This window comes from Pezoporus wallicus, unplaced genomic scaffold (assembly GCF_028554395.1).
Source record: "Pezoporus wallicus isolate ANWC-B61680 ecotype Strahan unplaced genomic scaffold, APGP_CSIRO_Pwel_v1 contig_7545, whole genome shotgun sequence".
Lineage (NCBI taxonomy): Eukaryota > Metazoa > Chordata > Aves > Psittaciformes > Psittacidae > Pezoporus > Pezoporus wallicus.
Genome location: NW_026642398.1, coordinates 8,313,599 through 8,321,945, shown reverse-complemented (window position 1 = coordinate 8,321,945; position 8,347 = coordinate 8,313,599). Strand labels below are relative to the sequence as shown.

The 8,347-nt window shown below is 39.7% G+C and overlaps 1 long non-coding RNA gene across 1 annotated transcript; it reads right to left on the bottom strand.

The window, feature by feature from the left end:
- Nucleotides 1-410: 410 nt before the first annotated feature.
- LOC130610128 (uncharacterized) lies at nucleotides 411-7,791 on the bottom strand. The gene is made up of 3 exons (XR_008974964.1): nucleotides 7,635-7,791; nucleotides 5,202-5,345; nucleotides 411-1,072 (listed from the first exon to the last, which is right to left on the bottom strand). It is a non-coding gene; the product is annotated as an uncharacterized LOC130610128 (long non-coding RNA).
- Nucleotides 7,792-8,347: the final 556 nt, after the last annotated feature.

The following is an 8,347-nucleotide window of genomic DNA, read 5'->3' as shown; positions in this document are numbered from 1 at the left end:
ACGCAGGGCATAGTCCTGCAAACATTTCCATTCTTGTTTGACACCTGTGAGTCGTCCTTGAATGACTTGCCCAGGGTCACCCAACAAGAAAACTGAGGAATGTTTTCAGGTGTATTTGTAGGGTCTTGTCTGTCCAGAATTAGCTGAATTCCAAAGGAAACAACTTTCAAAATATTTGCTGTACATTTGTAGCCTTTTTTCCTCAGGTCAAATTTCTGTTTATGTAGGAATAAGACTTGAGTAGCAGCAGTCATGGTAGTAGCGGTACAGTGAACAGCCAGCAGCAGTCTGCTATTGCTGTAACTCTGCCTGAGCTTTAAATGCACTTGAAATATTTAGACTTTTTCATTCATTTTATCTGATCATCTCTTCAAACACCAGCAGCGTGTCTCCAACTTATGATTTTCTACTCTTTATTGAATCACATATCTTTCGCTGGCCATGGATTTCCTTATACAGAAACATACAGCTATTTAAATTTGCAGATGGTCTAAGACACATAGGAGTGGAATACTGGAAGTCCTATTTTCTCATAAAGCAGAAGATGGAAATTGCTGTACCTGAGCAAAACGTAGCCTGAATCACTAGTCAACATGCACATTTTGCAGGTTTGTTTTAACTAGGAAGATGAATTGACTTGGGAAATAATGTAAATTCTTGGCATGACCTTGTTTGAAAGAAACCTTTGTAGAAATAAACAACAGCATGAACTTTCCTTGCTCACACCCTCAGGCCTGTCTTTCCAGGGAGTTCTTGGCTTAAGAAACTCTCTCCTGTTTCTCATTCAACTTATGGTACTGTAACTCTCCTTCTCTGGTGCACACACCCTGCAAATCAGAATCCTTACCCATGCGCTTGCAGCCAGGGAAGTTGCTGTGGTCAGGTCTCCTCAGGCTCTGCCTGCAGTCAACTGTGTCGGGGAGCAGATTCTTGTCTGCCTATTTCACTTTAGGAAAGAGTTTAATTGCTTGAGTCTGAAAGATGTGCATGGCAAATCCATCAATTCCAATGAGATCTGTGTTGTCTTTGGGTCAGCACCCTTGATAGCAGCCATTAAAATCTTTCTGTGTAACTATATGGCCAGAAACAAATTTCAGCGATTGAATGAAGATAAATGACCTGATCCATCTCAGCTTCTGGAGACAGCAAACCAAGACTGGAAAACCATCTTACTGTCACACTTCTGGTAGTTACATCTGCTTAAGGAAAAGAAGCACCATAAGGAAAACACTTCATATTTTAACACATCAGCTGCAGAACCTGGCAAACATTAGGAAAACAGAGGCAAAATTGATTAAAAAAACCTAAATGGTAAAAGATTAAATGCATAATCCCATGCTTACTTTTAAAAGTGCTGTCACCTAATGGTTATCCTTCTGCAATTTATGAACACCCTTCTCTTGCTTCCTCTCCTTCCGTCAGCTAAGACACTGTATTAACTCTGTGATGCTGTGAAGGTTTAATTGAACCTCTTTCACTTTGCACCATTACCCTCGCAGAATCACTCAGGCTGTGATGTAGTGATGAAGTGTGTCTCTCCATAAGATCCTCTCTGCTGGATGAGAAACTGTGGCCAAATATAACTAAATGTTCATACAGCACGAATTCATGCTGTTGGCTCAAATTTGTGCAAATGGATGCAGTTGGGTTATTTTTTTCAGCATATTTAAGGCTATATCATTTTTTTTGTCTGTGCCATTCCCAGCCATATCTGTACCTGCCTCTGCCAGGCTGGATTCTGTGTTGTGTCTACTTCCACAGCTGGTGTGGTTGCATGGTAATGACTGATACAGATCAAATAGGTATTCTTGGCTGATCCCCCTATACATAGGTCTGTTAATAATTGTAATTATCAAAGTATTAGCTTTCATTTACAGACCAGGAAATAAAAGGTATAGAAAGTGAAAATCTGTGCTTTGTTGTTTCTGTAGTTGAAGAGCGCTGGGGAGAGTCTGAGAAACCCCTATGAGTTTACAGTGCTTGGAAATAAGGAATATGCATATGATCAAATATTCTGATAGGTGTAATCAACATAATTTCCTAATCAGTGCAAGCCACATTCAATACATTACCACCAGTCAATGGACTGGGAGTTAAAGACAATTATCCCAGCTTGTGGGTTTAAGCGGTATTTCCTTATTCAGTTATAACTATGTGTCATTCACTTTACCTGTGTACCTGAGGTGAAGTATGATGACAGGTGCCACATTTATCCTAGGTGCAAAGGAAATATTCTTGGTTCTGTGGAGGTTCTTCTACTTTTAATACAACAGTCTCTCAAAGTCCCTCACCTGGGGATGATCACTTGTGTTGGCCCAGCACAGCAGAAACAGACATTTAGAATGATCTTCCTGGCCAAGGAGATCCAGCTCCCTTACAAAAACAGGTTTATGTTTCCACACAGAAAAGGTCCCCTTGAAAATGTTTATGTTTTTCTCTGAGAGCACAGATTCATAGTTTTATCTTTTCCTCTCTTCCTGCCTGAGATTGTGACATTTCAGTCATTCAGCTTTTTTGACAGAGGTGCAAACTGACATTTCACACACTCTGTTGCAATCTACCCTTCTGCCTTTTGCAGAAGTGAGGAACTAGTTGACTTTCTGATGCTTATGTTGCCGCACAGCTCCTTTAATTCAACAACAGAATTGACCTGACGCTGAATGTATCACATTATAGGGACTGTCACCAAGAAAAACCTCTGTTTGATTGAAATATTACTTTCTTTAGCAACACGATCAAATGTTTGACATGGAGATGCTGAACTGCTAACAGAGTCCCAGATATTTAGTTGATGTAGCCCCTCCATTTTAGGGGGAGTGAGGATAAAGGATTACCATTTGTGTTGTATTTGTGTTGTAACTAGTGACCATAAAGAGGTTTGGGGTTAGTGTTTGTGGCAGGACTTGCAACTTTAATTTTCCTATACAACCTGGTAGATATAAAGGCACCCCCAAAACCTAACTTTTTTACATCTGGCAGCCTACAGCTCTCCAGTTGTGCACTCACGTATGGAAATCAAGAGAAACAGTGCTGCAAAAGTTGTGGAGGTTTAAAGACACAAAGGAATCCAAATCTGTACTGAGAAATAACTTCTATTAGAGCCATTAGTATCATTTGAAAGCACAGATTAGCTTTGAGGTACAGGGTAGCTTTGGGCTGTAGATTCCCTTCAGGAGAGAAAATTTAAGTCTGTAAGAATGGACATCACAGAAGTGAGAGCTTTGGCCATGGTGCTGTCTACACGTATCAATGCAATTTACTACAGAGAGTAAATGAACTATTTCTGTTCTTTTCAGGCATTTAACTCCCTTCTTTCTAAACCAGAGGTGGCAAAGGGATCTTTCCTTTAAGTCAGAGTGTATAGGCATTCAGAGAACGTGGGATTCCCAAAACTAAGTCACTATTTTATCTAAAGAACTGTAAGTACACATCCTACTCTTTTGTGAATACCTAAATATTTCAGCTGCTTAGAGATTGTTATGCAGTGGGCCTTTTACCTATTTCTTTTTAGGCTTTTCAACTTTACATAACATAGCAAAGCCCATATCGTGAAGCAGGTTTGTCCCACTCACTAGTGAATGTCCAGACTACTGGATGATGGATATTTTTTCTTGTCTTTTGATTTAGGACACACTCTCAAACAGAGGTAGCTGACATTTCTAGTTCCTTTTATCAATCCTGTCTGTAGTCTCTGCAGTATCTGTCAGCCTACCAAAGAATGATCTAGTAATGGTATGGATATTCCATTACTTAGTGCATTTGAACTAAAGGCTTTTTTTTTAACATATGGATGACACCAGAAGCATTGTATGTACAACACCACAGAAAACAAATTCTTGGGTAAGAAATGAAGTTGTTGAAAGCCCTATTTAAAAACCTTTCTGTTCTTATGGAAGACAAGTTGATGCCTGTAGCTGTCCCAGAGCATTCAGGAGCCGTGCATAAGAGGCAAGGAAGGGCAATGAGCTTACACTCAGTTCCAGTTCTAGCTCTTTGTCACCAAAAGTGGGCGGATTGACTGAGAATTTTTTGTCCCTCTTTAATGAGAAAGAAAATGTTTTGAAGCCAGGAGGCTTGAGAGCTCATGGATTTCTACTGAATGCCTGCAGGGAATTTAAAGTACCAGCAACATATTCAGAGTTTTCCTAATTTACGGCTACATTGTGGAGTGGAATGCTAAGCGCTGAGTTGTGCTTACAGAGCTGGAGGCAAATTGGAGTCCTGATGGAAAGGGATGAGATTGGCTAATACAATTTGAAAACTGCTTACTCAGAAATTAATATGCTTTTTTTCTGCCTGTTCCCTGCTGCTGGTACCAAATCCCAGAAAGGTGCTTTTTAACAATAAGGACTGCAAAGCATTCGATATATGTTAACACAATCCTAGGGGGCAGTGAGATGTTGCTGTGCTCCAAGTAATAAGATACATATTGGAATGAAGAGAGATGTAATTATTTAAGCAAACAATCTAGTGGAAAATCCATCTGTCATCCAGGCCGTCACTGAGCCCTATCCCCCAGCGGAGGTAAAGTTGTGTATTTCTGGTGGCTTCTGTGGAATAAATCTGGTTTATTTCAGCTGTTGATTTGGCCTTTTACCCAAAGAACTAGGCTGTAAGTCATTCAGGAGAAATGAATACCTAATGGGTGGAAGAGCATGATGAGTTGACAGGGACAAGTTTTACCAAATATATGTAGGATGAAAATGATTTTTTTATTAAGTTAAGCACCAATGATGCACGGATCTTGTGGCAGCTCTTAGGAATAGAGCTGTAAATTTCACTGTTTCTGAGTTTCAAGAAATACAGTATCTGATCAATAAACTGACCAAACACTGGTTATTTGTAGTGGAAAATTGCCTCCCTGGCTATGAAAAGTGTGGAGCAAAGGTTGTTTCCAGTTTGAGAAGGCACTTTATTATATGAGTGGCCCAAAGAAACAGATCAATCTCCCATCCATAAAGTCAAGGAGCATCATCTGGCCTGGAAACAGTGAGACATAAAAACTAGGTTTCTCTTCACAAGACCTGCATTTATCTGGTCACAGTAAGATGCATTCCTTAAAGCTTGATAAACATTTGCCTGCCTGCAAGTAGGAGACATGCAGTTAAATTTTACACACAAGCAGAATATTTTTATTCAGTGCACAGGTTCCTCTAATGATTTCCCATTAAAAAAGAATGGGCAAAATTTAAAGTACTTACAGGTGGCTTAAACATGGTTCTTCGTTATTTTGATGGTGATGATGGTGGTAATGTTGATGATGGTATATTTCTTGGAATTCATTTGCCCAGTTTCAAAGAGGAAATTGGATCTAGGATCATTCAAAGCTTCATCAAATGGAGAAGCTGTAAAATAAAAATTACTTCCTGACAGAGTTCTAATAAACTTCTCCTTCCTGCATCTCCTACCCTCTGTGTATAACATTCCCCCTGTAGGTTCATAATGATGATTTAATCTCCTTCTCTCTTGCTTTATGGGAGCCAGTAGCTGGAACTCTATTTAGATTGATTGTTCTTCACTTGTTATTAACAAGTGGCAAATTAATGGAGATGAACAAAAATTAAAGAAGATATTCAAATTTAGCTTCCTCTGCACCACAGGGTTTTGATTTCAGACAGCTTACTCCTAATTTGAGGACAATGACCGGGAATTGATAACATTCTAGGTGTGTTAGGATTCAGTGTGAAAACTGATAAAGTATCTCATGACCTTTTCAGTTCAGATTTAATTATCCTCCCAAACAGCTCTTTATTCTTCCCTGCTGATGCTCCCCCTGGCCTCTTTCCCCTTCACTTGGAAAAATTCACTGAGGCTGGCTAGACTGCAATGAAGAGTGCTATAATTATTTCTTATATGCCAGTTACAGCTTTTTCAATTGTTTCATAACGGGTGCTCCAGACAATTTCTCTGCTGTTCTCAGTAGAATTGACTGGACAGATCAGTTTATACAAAATTTTTATATGTTTCTTTTTCAGCTAGCATGGTGAAAATGTCCTGCAGTGGTTTTCTGGTGGAGGGCAGAGACTTGAGGGAGTTCCGTTCCCAACTCTACTCTTAATGCAATGGGAAAGAGGCAAGAATCCTTCATCTCTGTGTGGGGTATCATCTACCTTTCAGAGTAGGAGATGAAGCCTCTTGTGAGGCTGTGGGATCTGGCCCAAGGTTGTCTTCCAGACTCAGTGTTCTTCCATGGGAACCAGGGGCAATCTCCCTGTCTTTTGCTCCTGGCAACATCAAAGATGACGCTGCTGAGCAGCTTCCTCCAAGCAATGCCCAGTAATGTGCACAGATACTGAAACAGATATATTTTGGTTTTGCAGTACCTGTAAACAAAAATGTGCTGAAGCCAAACACCTCCATCCATACTGCTGCCGGAGAGGAGTGGTAGAGAGTGTCAACCACATGCCACAGAGGTTAGCTACATGGCCTAGTGACTACTGAAGACCCCTTAGATAATAAGTAGACTTATTGAGGACTGTTTAGGAGACTCCAAAGAATCAAATAAAGGTTGGGCAATTTTTCCAAAGATGTCTATAATGATTATGAATATCTTTATTGCTGGTTTTATCATTATTATTATTAATAATAATAATAATATTACTTTAACCAAAGTACTAGGTTCTTTGCACCACATTTTAAAATGTGACTTCTGTCCAGAGCAGCATTATTTCAATTTTTTGTTTGACAGCCTGCTTAGAAAAAAGGTCAGTGAACAGCTGCAGGTTTCCAGTCCCAAATTATCCCTGAAAGGAATACTGCAATTTTGAACACGAGGAGTTAGTAAAGTACTGCAGCTTCCAGGGTATTGTGCTTGGGTCTGTTCAGCCTAGAGAAAAGAAGGCTCATGGGAGACCTTGTGACCATGTTCCAGTATTTAAAGGGTAGTTACAAAGAAGGTGGAGGCTCCCTTTTTACAAGGAGTCACATGGGAAAGACAAGGGGTGATGGGCACAAGTTACTTCTGGGGAGATTTCAGATGGACGCAAGAGCAAAATTTTTCACAGTGAGAACAATCAGCCATTGGAATAATCCCATGGAAGTGGTGGATTGTCCACCATTGGACACTTGTAAGATTTGGCTGGACAGGGTGCTGGGCCGTCTAGTCTAGGTCATGTTTTGCCTAGAAAGGTTGGACCAGATGATCCTGGAGGTCCCTTCCAAACTGGTATTTTACAATTCTATGTTACCCACTTCACTTTTAAGTCAGTGTCTCAGGCTAACTGTTAAAACTCTAGGTGCTACCAAAGAGGAATAAATAAGAGTTAACAGCTCTTAAAAGAAGGAAAAGAGTATAAAAGTAATTGTTACAGAAGCAGCTCAGTTCATTTCTAGCTCACTTTAAATATAAACGTGTGATTTACAAGATCTTCTTATGCGGGCTTTAATCATGGCATGGAGCCTGTTATACCTGTAAATCTATGAAAGATTTCCAGCCTGACTGACTATTTCCATAGTCTTTCTAATCCAGCTGCCATTAAATCAATGATGATCAAGACCCTGGCAGAAAGCATTAGATATAATAATAAGACAAGATATAATTCAAGTAGAAAAGAAACATTACTATCTTGTGTACATCAAAGATGAACACACAGCAAGTGAACTGCTGGAGAATACCAAACTATTTGGGAACCTACCTCTCAATCATTGTTGCAGGAGCAATATACTGAGATAGAAGCTTCAAGCCAAAAACGTTCTCAGGCATCTTGCAGGAGAGATTCAGGTGAAAGTTACCCCAAATATTATTTTTCCACCTCAGTACAGCTGAGAGATTAGAATGGATTGTGTGGGTACTCTTTACCTGGAAGGTAAGAAAATGGAAATGTTTACTGATCGAATGGAATAAACGATAATATTTGAAACTCAAGCTAAGTGCAAGGAATTCATTAATTCCCAAGGTACTGGCTGTGCTATAAAAGGCAGATGAAATTCAGTGCTGATAGATATAAGAAAAAGCACATGGGGAATACATACATATACCATTGTGGGTTCTAAATTAGCTATTGCCTCAAGGAGCTGTTGGAGTCACTTTGTACAGTTCTCTGATGGTTAACATGCAAGCAGAAAGTTACCAATTGTTTGAAAAACAATAAAGAATAAAGCAGGAAACTTCATAATGTAACCGTTGTACATCCATATCTGGGACTGTGTCTACACCTACATCAAAATCAGTAGAGTATAAACCTCAGAGAACTGAAGAAAGGGGGGGGGGGGGAAATGCCATCTATTCTGAGAAGTAGGAGTGATTTTGATCTCAGGAGATATCAAATACCCCATAGTACCTTTGACTGAAAAAGAGAAACCTGAAGAGTTACATAATTAGGCTTTTTAGTATTGGGGATGCAGCAGA